This window comes from Bombina bombina, chromosome 1 (assembly GCF_027579735.1).
Source record: "Bombina bombina isolate aBomBom1 chromosome 1, aBomBom1.pri, whole genome shotgun sequence".
NCBI lineage: Eukaryota > Metazoa > Chordata > Amphibia > Anura > Bombinatoridae > Bombina > Bombina bombina.
In genome coordinates this window covers 905,467,348-905,481,081 of record NC_069499.1, presented here as the reverse complement: position 1 = coordinate 905,481,081, position 13,734 = coordinate 905,467,348, and positions in this window count along the sequence as shown.

Genomic DNA, 13,734 nt, shown 5'->3' with positions numbered 1-13,734 from the left:
GGGGCAATGTGGGGGTCAGTATCCTACAGCCATTAGAAGAACAGGCCAATTATATACCTATGTAAAGCATACAAGGTTAGACACACAAACCATAGTAGGGCATATTAGAAACATCATACAAAAATCACCAGAAAAGCCTAAACTAAACTAAAAATTAAAGGCAACATAAATAAAGCCCAAACATTAAAAAATAAAATATAAAAATGTTTTTGGGGGGAGAGAATAAACAGCCATATGATGGATCAAAAACCACAATGGCAATATTTAAACCTAAACTAAATGGATAGTGGCTCTCAGTTAATCTGGATGTAACAGGTCATAGGAACACCTACCAGTCGAAGTATGCGTTCAATCCTTTCGGTGTCACGGTTTCCAACTTGTACATCCAGCGTGCCTCTCTTTGAAGTAGTACTTTATTCCGGTCACCCCCTCTAGCCAGAGGGGGGACATGATCTATGATAGTGTATTTTAGATCAGCAACCTTATGCTGGCAGTCCATGAAATGCCATGCTACCGGCTGTTCAGAAGTCCCCTGTTTTAGGGCGGTCCGGATGGTTCGCCATCCTTGTCCTGAGATCATCAGAGGTCTTGCCCACATAGTACAGACCACAGGTGCAGTGTAACAAGTACACAATGTAGGTTGTGGTACATGTAAGGCAAAACCTATGTTTAAATATCAGTCGTCTATGTGGGTGCATAAAGGATGTCCCCATGATCAATCCACTACAAGTGACACAGCCCAAGCAATGAAAGATTCCTACTTTTTTATTATCGAGCCATGTTGAATGCCTGTAGGAATCAATTGGGTCCGTCCTGACAAGAAAATCTCTCAGAGATTTTGCTTGGTGGAAAACCAGTCTTGGTGCTGGTACTTCAGTAAACGGGAGAGCTCTATCAATCCTGATGAGGTTCCAGTGTTTCTTGAAAACTTCTGAGATTGAATTCTTGTCACCTGTGTATGTCGTGATAAATGTCATACGATGATCGGTGCTTTGTATCTTAGATCTGTCCATCTGAGCTGAAATAAGTCTCTGACTAGTTATTAGGTCCTGAGGGTAATCCCTCATTCGAAACCTAAGAGACATCTCCTCCAGATGTTTAACTTTGTTGTCCTCTTCAGTATTGTTCCTCTCGACTCTTAACAACTGTGATTTGGGCAGTGATCTTTTGGTCGCAGGGGGATGACAACTCGTAAAATGTAGCAGTGAGTTCCTATCCGTGCTTTTACGGAACAGTGTAGAGTGTATCTTGCTTTGTTTCTTATATAGCCGGACATCCAAGAAGTCCACTTGGGTATTATCATAATGAATCTTGAATTGCAGAGCTGGATTGGCTTTATTCAGTTGTTCAAACCAATCATCCAACTCTATCGCCGACCCCGACCAGAATAGTAACAGATCGTCTATGTATCTCCTAAAGAAGATAATTTTTTCATGTCTGAAGAGATCCATCTCAAACTCCTCAAAACAAGCCATAAACAAATTGGAGTATGATGGGGCCAAACTGGACCCCATCGCCGTCCCGGTCAATTGCAAAAAGAACAACTGTTCGAAACTGAAATAATTTGTAGTTAAGCAAAATTCCAATAGATGGAGTAGAATTTCAGGCAGTGGTCCTATATAAGGAGTCCTGGACAACTGGAACTCAACTGCTCTTAGCCCCTCTTGATGAGGAATCACGGTGTACAAGCTTTTGACATGTAAGGTCACAAGCAGTACCTTCTCATCCAATGGACCCAGCCCCGTGAGTAAATTCAATAGTGTGAAGGAATCTTTAAGATAGGATGGCATGTGCTGGACCATCGGTTGTAGAAAGGCATCAACAAAAATTGCAGAGGATAGCCAGTGCTCAAAATATCACGTGTGCCCTTATCGATAAACCCTTCATCATAGATCCGTAGGATATATTGGTCAATCTGTCTTTTAAACGATGTAGTAGGATCATGACTCAGTGTTCTGTACGTCCTGTTATCTGTTAATTGTGACAATACTCGTCCCTGTAATCACTATAATTTAGAAGGATGATGGCACCTATAATTATATAATTATATATATATATATATATATATATATATATATTTATACATGTATATGTATGTATATGTTAAAGCCCTTTGAATTTACTTTTTTTTCTATTTTTGAGCCCTTATAACTTTTTTATAATGTTTTTTTACAAATGTTTTTTGTAATAATGTGTATTAGACAGTGTTATTATGATTGTAACTGTACTGTTAATTGTTTTTTTATGTATTTTTTTTTTCAATTTTTTTGTATAACAGTTAAGTTGAGCTATCCGAAAGCAAGTTAAATTCAATTGAGCTCAGGCGATCACATTTACTTTCAACTTGTAATATGTGCACTACTTCCAATGCGTGCAAAGAGCTGCGATAAACCCCTTATCGCTCATGTGCAATAGTTAGCGTGCCACTCATTATCTAGCCCTTTGATTGGAAAGTTGACCTGACTGACCTGTTTCTCTGTGTGTCCTTGTAGTGTAACTTTCCACTTTCCAAGGGACAACACTGTAGCCAGGTTTTAGGTACAATTGAGAAAGAGTAGGCAAAAAAAATCACCTTAGAACGTTGAGCGAGGAGACACCCATTATTGTTGTGGAATATCATTGTAATATTTCAACTTGTTTGTAAACTCCATCTGGGTAATGCATTTTTTAGACTTAACCCCTTGCTACTCATTAAAGGATTTCAAAGTGTAGCCTACAACAACATGTCCTTATTGTTGATGTACACCATCTGAACAAACCAACCATCATGTGCTGCTGCTTTGGTGCCTAACTGCCCATTTGTTCTAATTTCCAGCTGCTGCTATGTTGTCCTGTTTGTCCTTCTACTCATCTGCTTCCTTGGGAGCCTGTCTGGTAATTTCTGTTGATTCTGTAGCCTTTTGTCAATTTGCAATAACACCCAGTCCTCTTAGAAAGATTGTAGGGCTTTGCAAGTGACACATGTGGTGGTGATCACAGAGGGGTATTTTGTTGTGATGCATTAATGCAATTTGTAAGTTCCACTTCAGTAATGCAGCTTTAGACTTGCAATATTCTACCCCCTCAAAAATGTTCAAGTGTAGTTGTCATCTAATTACAGGTCCTTGAAAAACACCTGTATTGTTATTGTTCATGTATACCAGAATCCCAATGCTTGTGCTGCCCCTGTACTGCCCTGGGTGTCCACCTGCCCATTTGTACTGCTGCTCCTTCTGCTACAATTACTAACAATTTTAGACAATATGCTAATAGTGTGAGACCCACAATGTGCTGTGACTTTGTTTGTGTCCTGTTGTACCTCTGCCCATTTCTGCTGCTCCAACTTGTGGCAATGTTAGCTAACAAATTATAGTATACAGGGTGTGAAAAACACACCATGATGGGACTTAAAGCAACATGTTCTGCTGCTCCTCTGCTGCCCTTGGGTGTCTGCCTGCCCATTTGTACTGCTGTCCTGCTACCCTGAAAATGTTCCTCATAGGAAATTGAGAATTCTTGTTGTTAACAAATAAAGGCCTAGATTTATAGTTTGGCGGTAGCCGTCAAAACCAGCGTTAGAGGCTCCTAACGCTGGTTTTTACCGCCTGCTGGTACTTGGAGTCAGTCATTAACGCTCACTTTGCAGCCGCGACTTTTCCATACCGCAGATCCCCCTACACCATTTGCATATCCTATCTTTTCAATGGGATCTTTCTAACGCCGTTATTTAGAGTCGTGGCTGAAGTGAGCGTTAGAAATCTAACGACAAAACTCCAGCCGCGGAAAAAAAACAGGAGTTAAGAGCTTTTTGAGCTAACGCCGGTTCATAAAGCTCTTAACTACTGTGCTCTAAAGTACACTAACACCCTTAAACTACCTATGTACTCCTAAACCGAGGTCCCCCCACATCGCCGCCACTATAATACATTTTTTTAACCCCTAATCTGCCGACCGCACACCGCCGCCACCTACGTTATCCCTATGTACCCCTAATCTGCTGCCCCTAACACTGTCGACCCCTATATTATATTTATTAACCCCTAATCTGCCCCCCACAACGTCGCCTCCACCTACCTACAATTATTAACCCCTAATCTGCTGACCGGACTTCACCGCTACTATAATAAATGTATTAACCCCTAATCCGCATCACTAACCCTATAATAAATAGTATTAACCCCTAATCTGCCTTCCCTAACATCGCCGACACCTAACTTCAAGTATTAACCCCTAATCTGCCGACCGGACCTCACCGCTACTCTAATACCCCCCTAACTTAAATATAATTTAAATCTAACAAAATAAATTAACTCTTATTAAATAAATTATTCCTATTTAAAGCTAAATACTTACCTGTAAAATAAACCCTAATGTAGCTACAATATAAATAATAATTATATTGTAGCTATTTTAGGATTTATATTTATTTTACAGGCAACTTTGTATTTATTTTAACCAGGTACAATAGCTATTAAATAGTTAAGATCTATTTAATAGCTACCTAGTTAAAATAATTACAAAATTACCTGTAAAATAAATCCTAACCTAAGTTACAATTAAACCTAACACTACACTATCAATAAATTAATAAAATAAAATACCTACAATTATCTACAATTAAACCTAACACTACACTATCAATAAATTAATTAAATACAATACCTACAAATAAATGCAATTAAATAAACTAACTAAAGTACAAAAAATAAAAAAGAACTAAGTTACAAAAAATAAAAAAATATTTACAAACATTAGAAAAATATTATAACAATTTTAAACTAATTACACCTACTCTAAGCCCCCTAATAAAATAACAAAGCCCCCCAAAATAAAAAAAATGCCCTACCCTATTCTAAAATTAAAATAGAAAAGCTCTTTTACCTTACCAGCCCTTAAAAGGGCCATTTGCGGGGCATGCCCCAAAGAATTCAGCTCTTTTGCCTGGAGAAAAAAAAACATACAATACCCCCCCAACATTACAACCCACCACCCACATACCCCTAATCTAACCCAAACCACCCTTAAATAAACCTAACACTAAGCCCCTGAAGATCTTCCTACCTTATCTTCACCACACTGGGTATCACACCGATCCGTCCTGGCTCCGATGTCTTGATCCAAGGCCAAGCCGGGGGTTGAAGACATCCATCCTCCGGCTGAAGTCTTGACCCAAGCGGGCAGAAGAGGACATCCGGACCGGCAAACATCTTCATCCAAGCCGCATCTTCTATGTTCTTCCATCCAATGACGACCGGCTCCATCTTGAAGACCTCCATCGCGGATCCATCCTCTTCTTCCGACGACTAGATGATGAATGAAGGTTCCTTTAAGGGACGTCATCCAAGATGGAGTCCCTCGAATTCCGATGGAATTCCGATGATGGAATCAGCCAATCAGAATCAAGTTCAATCCGATTGGCTGATCCGATCAGCCAATCAGATTGAGCTTGCATTCTATTGGCTGATTGGAACAGCCATTTATTTAAGGGGGGTTTGGGTTTATTTAAGGGGGGTTTGGGTTAGATTAGGGTATGTGGGTGGTGGGTTGTAATGTTGGGGGGGTATTGTATGTTTTTTTTCTCCAGGCAAAATTGCTGAATTCTTTGGGGCATGCCCCGCAAATGGCCCTTTCAAGGGCTGGTAAGGTAAAAGAGCTTTTCTATTTTAATTTTAGAATAGGGTAGGGCATTTTTTTTATTTTGGGGGGCTTTGTTATTTTATTAGGGGGCTTAGAGTAGGTGTAATTAGTTTAAAATTGTTGTAATATTTTTCTAATGTTTGTAAATATTTTTTTATTTTTTGTAACAGTTCATTTTCATTTTTTGAACTTTAGTTAGTTTAGTTAATTGTATTATTTGTAGGTATTGTATTTAATTAATGTATTGATAGTGTAGTGTTAGGTTTAATTGTAGATAATTGTAGGTATTTTATTTAATTAATTTATTGATAGCGTAGTGTTAGGTTTAATTGTAACTTAGGTTAGGATTTATTTTACAGGTAATTTTCTTAACTATTTAATAGCTATTGTACCTGGTTAAAATAAATACAAAGTTGCCTGTAAAATAAATATAAATCCTAAAATAACTACAATATAATTATTATTTATATTATAGCTACATTAGGGTTTATTTTAAAGGTAAGTATTTAGCTTTAAATAGGAATAATTTATTTAATAAGAGTTAATTTATTTAGTTAGATTTAAATTATATTTAATTTAGGGGGGTGTTAGGGTTAGGGTTAGACTTAGCTTTAGGGGTTAATAAATGTATTAGAGTAGCTGTGAGGTCCGGTCGGCAGATTAGGGGTTAATACTTGAAGTTAGGTGTCGGCGATGTTAGGGAGGGCAGATTAGGGGTTAATACTATTTATGATAGGGTTAGTGAGGCGGATTAGGGGTTAATACATTTATTATAGTAGCGGTGAAGTCCGATCGGCAGATTAGGGGTTAATAATTGTAGGTAGGTGGAGGCGACGTTGTGGGGGGCAGATTAGGGGTTAATAAATATAATATAGGGGTCGGCGGTGTTATGGGCAGAAGATTAGGGGTACATAGGGATAACGTAGGTTGTGGCGGTGTACGGAGCGGCAGATTAGGGGTTAATAATAATATGCAGGGGTCAGCGAGAGCGGGGGCGGCAGATTAGGGGTTAATAAGTGTAAAGTTAGTGGTGTTTAGACTCGGGGTACATGTTAGGGTGTTAGGTGCAGACTTAGGAAGTGTTTCCCCATAGGAAACAATGGGGCTGCGTTAGGAGCTTAACGCTGCTTTTTTGCAGGTGTTAGGTTTTTTTTCAGCTCAAACGGCCCCATTGTTTCCTATGGGGGAATCGTGCACGAGCACGTTTTTGAAGCTGGCTGCGTCCGTAAGCACCGCTGGTATTAAGAGTTGCAGTGGCGGTAAAATATGCTCTACGCTCCCTTTTTGGAGCCTAACGCACTGAAAACCCAGCCATTCTGTGAACTCTAAATACCAGCGGTATTTAAAAGGTGTGGCCAAAAAAAAGCCAGCGTTAGCTACACGGGTCGTTACCGACAAAACTCTAAATCTAGCCGAAAGACTGTTAACAAAAGTAATCAAAACTGAATGAACCTATGGACAACTCTCGGGCAAGACGTATACAATTTTTTTTTTTATTGTAATTAACCCTATTTGTCTAAAAGTATTTTTTTTTGCCTGAGAATGTGTCTATACATTTACATATATATCCAAGTTGTATAGTGTGTGCTCTCTCACCAGCCAATTTCAGCTTGCCAGGGTGTTATAACCAGATATATAGAGAATTCATAAAACAAGCACTCACTGGACTCGGACATCGGTGATAAAAACTAATGTTTATTGTGATGTTTCAGGACCACAAACATCCCTTCCTCTGACAAACATCAAGTGTGAAATCAAAACATTTATAGGCCTGTATGACCCTCCCAATCAGGGCTACCAATCAAGAAAAGCCGTGTGCAAAAGGAAAAGAAGCCGTGTGCAAAATGTTGTGATCGGCTCAAATAGTAAATACATGTGATATGTCAAACGTAGGTTAATACACAAATGTGAGACAAGTGAACATGTCTTAAATGCAATAAAACGGGTATAAATACCCTCCAAGTTGATAATCTGACTCTAGTGTTATGCAGAAATGTCTGATTGTTATTAAGCTTCAGATCATCAGGCTGCATCATAAACACATGGCTATCATAGCAAACCTCCTCATAGGTTCAAGCGTATTACACCCACCTCAAGGATTCGTCAATCAGTGTAGACCAGCCACGCCCCCCATCCCGGAACGGCAGTGTCTTACTAGTAGATTGCAACAGTTGTACTCTTAAATATACATGCAAAAGGGGTTATGTGTGTATGCCCAGGATATAATAACTACATCATCAAAAAAATATTGTAAAGACGGACAATGTTTAGAGGCACATGAGGCGACCATGCCCCCTCTCTAAACTTAAAGCTGACAGGGCAAAAAAATCCCTAGACAGGCAGCTATAGCAACTGTTGTCAACAAGCTAATGTGCACGAGCCAGCTCGATATACTAACAACCAGTGTACAATTATAAATCGAATCAGAGCCATAGATAAATAGAGCCAGCATATAGCGGTGATGTAAAGTAACCACCACCCAACCAAAACAGGTATAACACAAATATTAAAGCCAAGATTGTTGCAATATAACACCAGTAGTTGGAACATTATCAATAGGCTACCAACACTGGGAGAAAGCATAAATAATAAAAATCTAAAATCGAGTCAAAAAAATAAAAATAATATTGTGTAAAAAAAATAATATTGTGTCAAAAAAACAACTCTAAGAATGCTATCAATCATCCTCCAAGTAACATGTAATCTGCAACTTATCATATCTTAGCATTATGTCTATATCACCGGGCTGTCAAAAAAAGAGAACACAAAGATAATATGTGACTATTAGCCCCAAGTAGATGGGTTGAGAAGGAAATATTTTTAATACACCCTGCACCATCAATCCAATAGAACAAAACATAACCAGAGCCCTAGCAAGCATATCCAAAGGTTCAATGTGCCCCATGGTATAATTACATAGTGAACCTAACCATAGGGAGAAGTTCAACACAAATCATGATTGCTGCCATGATTGTAAACCTGCGAAATAAGCCTAAATAATTTCTGACAAAAATAACTCCGCCCATCCCTTGCTATAGTGATGCGTAGACATAACCTGGCAATAATCATAGGTACAAAAAAAATGTGTACTATTGAATATCCACATGTGGGATGAGAATCCTAAAGGAGACTTTGTAAGAGAGAGAAATCATCCTACGGAGGGGAATATCACAATACAAGTGTGGTGCTAGTGTAGTGAATATATAATCAAACACATATATACAAGAACATATATACAAAACATGGCTAAAAACCTCACATCACCTAGAGTACCACCATCAAAATTCAGAATTCTAATATTTCATCAACTATAAAGTTGGTTAGGGTCAATCTTATGAGGAACATGAAAACTTATTTATTCAAGGAATATTACTTTAGGATTAAATATTTCGCAAACAATATTATGCAACTATGCTAGACCACTAGGCAAGAGTTTAAATGGATCAAAGGACTCTCATTATCCACAGGTTAGAGTGGATCAAACCTACATGGAGAAGTGAACTCTCATATCAAATAATATGGGAGGATGGACTCTCAAAACATCAGAGATGTATTTTTAAGTAATAAAAGGTTGTCCTATGTACCAACCATGACAATTAATTTGTTTAATGCATACATCAACATCCAGAAGTTTGGGAGAAGTCTACATTTAAAAGAGCTCTTTAAATCAGAGTCAGAAGATCACAATAGGTTCAGGACCACAGGGACATTTGACCCTAACTCTCAGAATCCAACAATCACTACGTTCACCAACTACCTTACACAACTGTCAGAGGACACTATACCCAAGAAGATTAGCGACAATCTAATGAAGGATGAAAGATGAGCACTCAAGGCATTGAGTGAGGATACATCCATAGTGATATACCCAACTGATAAGGGCGGAGCAGTTGTGGTAATGGATTAAATCCAATAAAGAACCGAGATCATCAGACAAGTATCATATCCAACCACATATGTAACTCTACAAAATGACCCTACTCACTAACTAAAGAGATTCATCGATCAGAAACTACTGGGGTGGAAGGAGTCTGAAGTGATCACACAGCAGGAGTATTTTTTTTAAAGAGACTTTCCTATAACACCTATACTATATACACTGCCAACAATTCACAAGGATGCAATTCAGCCCACAGGAAGACCAATAGTCTCTGCTAGGGGATCACTATTGCAGCCACTTTCTGAATCTGTGGTCCATTTCCTGCAGTCTCTGGTGAAACAAATGAAATCCTACATTCAGGACTCCACAGCCTTTATTCAACTGATTACTCAATTAAAGGATATCAGACCAACTGACTTGTTATTCACCTTGGATGTGTGTATCTTGTACACGGTTATACCACATAATCTTGGGATAGCAGCAGTCACTAAGACGGATGCCCTATGTGGGTCCACCCAAAGATGTACTTGTTAATCTTCTCACTATATGCCTTGAGAAAAGCCTTTTCTGCTTTGAAAACACCTATCTGCAAATTGCAGGGACAGCGATGGGGTCCAATGTTGCCCCATTAATAGCAAATCTATTTATGGTTGAATATGAGTCCATGTGGATGAAGGTCTATGAGTCACAGTCCATCAAATTTTATTGCCAATAAATAGATAACTTGTTTTTTATCTGGCAGGACGGTGAAACATCCTTAGATACATGGATTAAAATGTTGAATGAGTTGGAAGGTACCATCAGATTTCAACATACTGCAAATTCTGACTCAGTGGACTATTTGGATGTTAGGGTGTTCAAGGTCCAAGATAGATTGGGCACTACCCTATTTAGAAAGAACACTGATCGGAACTCCATCCTACATGCAAGAAGCTATAACCAACCAGCTTTGATCCAAAACATTCCAAAAGCGCAATTTCACCGCGTGATTAAAAATAACACAGATGAAAACAAGTGCAGGTCACAACTGTCTGAGATGACACAGAGATTCATGCAACGTTGGTATAATGGTAAAGAGCTGCATGAAATGCAAGAACAAGCATTACAGCTACGGGAGGTACAGTACATTCTAAAGCATAAGGGGACCCCACAGCTCACATTTGTCACTTTCTACAGCCCAGAACATCATCACATCACAAACCAATAAAGAAAGAATGGAAATTGATTAAATCGGATCCAACGCTACAGTTCACCCATTGGACAGCACCCTGGCTTGCATACCGCAGAGAGAGGAGCTTGAGGCATATGCTGATGAAAACAGATGTAACCCCTAAGAGCGATAAGGAATCTTGGCTCAAGAAAAGATTGGATACTTCAAATACACTAGCTGTGTTACGTGCAATATTATGCACACAAGCACGAGTTTCCAACATCCTGACTGCAAGAAGAAATATCAAATCAAATTCTTCTTGACCTGCACTGCACAGTATATCATCTATCTTCTCAATTGCCCCTGTGTCAAATTTTATACAGGCAAGGCGAATGACGATGCCAGAGTGAGGATGGCAAACCATCAGTCCAGTATCAGGACGGCCCTGAAGATGGGCAAATCTGAACAACCGGTGGCCCGCCATTATTTGGAAGAGGGCCACACTGTTAAAGATCTACGTTTCAGAATTATAGATCATGTACCGATTCCAAGAAGGGGAGGCAACAGAGCCATACTACTCCTGCAAAAAGAGCCAAGATGGATACATGAACTGGGTACCCTAGCTCCAAGGGGTGTTAATGTCCAGACGGGCTGGCAGTGCTTCTAGTGAGCATAGATGGACCATACCTAATTTTTAATGTCATCTTCTACATATAATTTGTTTTGAGAGTCCATCCTCCCATATTAGTTTACTTTTCCACATAGGTTTGATCCACTTTTACCTGTCAATAATGAGATTCATTTGATCCATTTAAACTCTTGCCTAGCGGTCTAACATAGTTGCATAACATTTTTTGCAAAATATTTTTTCCTAAAGTAATATTCCTTGAATAAATAATTGTTAATGTTCCTCATAAGATTGACCCAAACCAACTTTATAGTTGATCTAATATTAGAATTCTGAATTTTGATGGTGGAACTCTATGTGATGTGATGTTTTTAGCCATGTTTTGTATATATGTTCTTGTAAATATGTGTTTGATTATCTATTCACTACACTAGCACCACACTTGTATTGTGATATTCCCCTCCGTAGGATGATTTATGTCTCTTACAAAGTCTCTATTAGGATTTTCATCCCACATGTGGATATTCAATAGTACACATATTTTTTGTACCTATGATTTTTGCCAGGTTATGTCTACGCATCACTATAGCAAGGGATGGGAGGAGTTATTTTTGACATATATTATTTAGGCTTATTTTGCAGGTTTACAATTCAGAAAGCAATCATAATTTGTGTTGAACTTCTCCCTATAGTTAGGTTCACTATGTTATTATACCATGGGGCACATTGAACCTTTGGATATGCTTGCTAGGGCACTCGTTATGATTTGCTCTATCAGAGTGATAGTGCCGGCCGGATTAAAAATATTTCCACCTCACCCCATCTACTTGGCTAATAGTCACATATTACCTTTGTGTTCTGTTTTTTTGACAGCACAGTGATATTGACATAATGCTAAGATAAGATAAGTTGCGGATTACATGTTACTTGGAGGATGATTGATAGCATTCTTAGAGTTGTTTTTTTGACACAATATTATTATTATTATTATTTTTTTACACAATATTATTTTTGACTTGATTTTAGATTTTTATTATTTATGCTTTCTCCCAGTGTTGGTAGCCTATTGATAATGTTCCAACTACTGGTGTTATATTGCAACAATCTTGGCTTTAATATTTGTGTTATGTCTGTTTTGGTTGGGTGGTGGTTACTTTACATCACCGCTGTATGCAGTCTGCTGACTCTATTTACCTATGGCTCTGATTCAATTTATAATTGCACACTGGTTGTTAGGATATCGAGCTTTCTTGTGCACATTAGCTTGTTGACAACAGTTGCTATAGCTGCCTGTCTAGGGATTTTTTCTCCCTATCGGCTTTTAGTTTAGAGAGGGGCGTGGTCGCCTCATGTGGCTCTAAACATTGTCCGTCTTTGCAATATTTTTGATGATGCAGTTATTATATCCTGGGTATGCACACATAAACCCTTTTGCATGTATATTTAAGAGTGCAACTGTCGCAATCTACTAGTAAGACTGTCGTTCTGGGATGGGGGACGTGGCTGGTCTACACTGATTGACAAATCCTGGAGGTGGGTGTAATACGCTTGAACCTATGAGGAGGTTTGCTATGATAGCCATGTGGTTATGATGCAGCCTGATGATCTGAAGCATAATAACAATCGGACATTTCTGCATAACACTAGAGTCAGACTATCAACTCGGAGGGGATATATACCCATTGTATTGCATTTAAGACGTGTTCACTTGTCTCATATTTATGTATTAACCTACTTTTGACATATCACATGTATTTACTATTTGAGCCGATCACAACACTTTGCACACGGCTTCTTTTTCTTTTGCACACTGCTTTTCTTGATTGGTAGCCCTGATTGGGAGGGTCATACAGGCCTATAAATGTTTTGATTTCACACTTGATGTTTGTCAGAGAAAGGGACGTTTTTGGTCCCGAAACGTCACAATAAGCATTAGTTTTTATCACCGATGCCCGAAGTCCATTGAGCTTGTTTTATGAATTCGCTCTCACAATGCTCCAAAGAAATACTATGCAGTTAATATGAAGCAAGTTATACTTTTGTACATTTCTGATTGTAGCCATCATTGAACTGCTAAATTAAGGCTAAACATGTCCACAATGGCATATATCTTAGATCTTTTTAACTTTTAAACAATATATAATATATTAAATGCAAATTTTGTTATACAGAGCTTCTATATGATATACTGTAAATAAAGTTAACCATAATATTTTAAATAACAAAATATATAAGTTATACAGAAGCTGGAAATATTCATCATACTAATATAGCAACAATATGTTGCTTGTTTGTACAATTAATTCATTTTTTCATGACTTTTACCATGCTGGGGTACGTGCTGTGGAACCATCTGGATTGAAAAGTTTCTAGAATACATGTTGAAACAGACAAACTTAATGAAAGTGGTAAAAAATCACCTTTCCACATAGAAAAACAAGAATTTAAATATAACACATA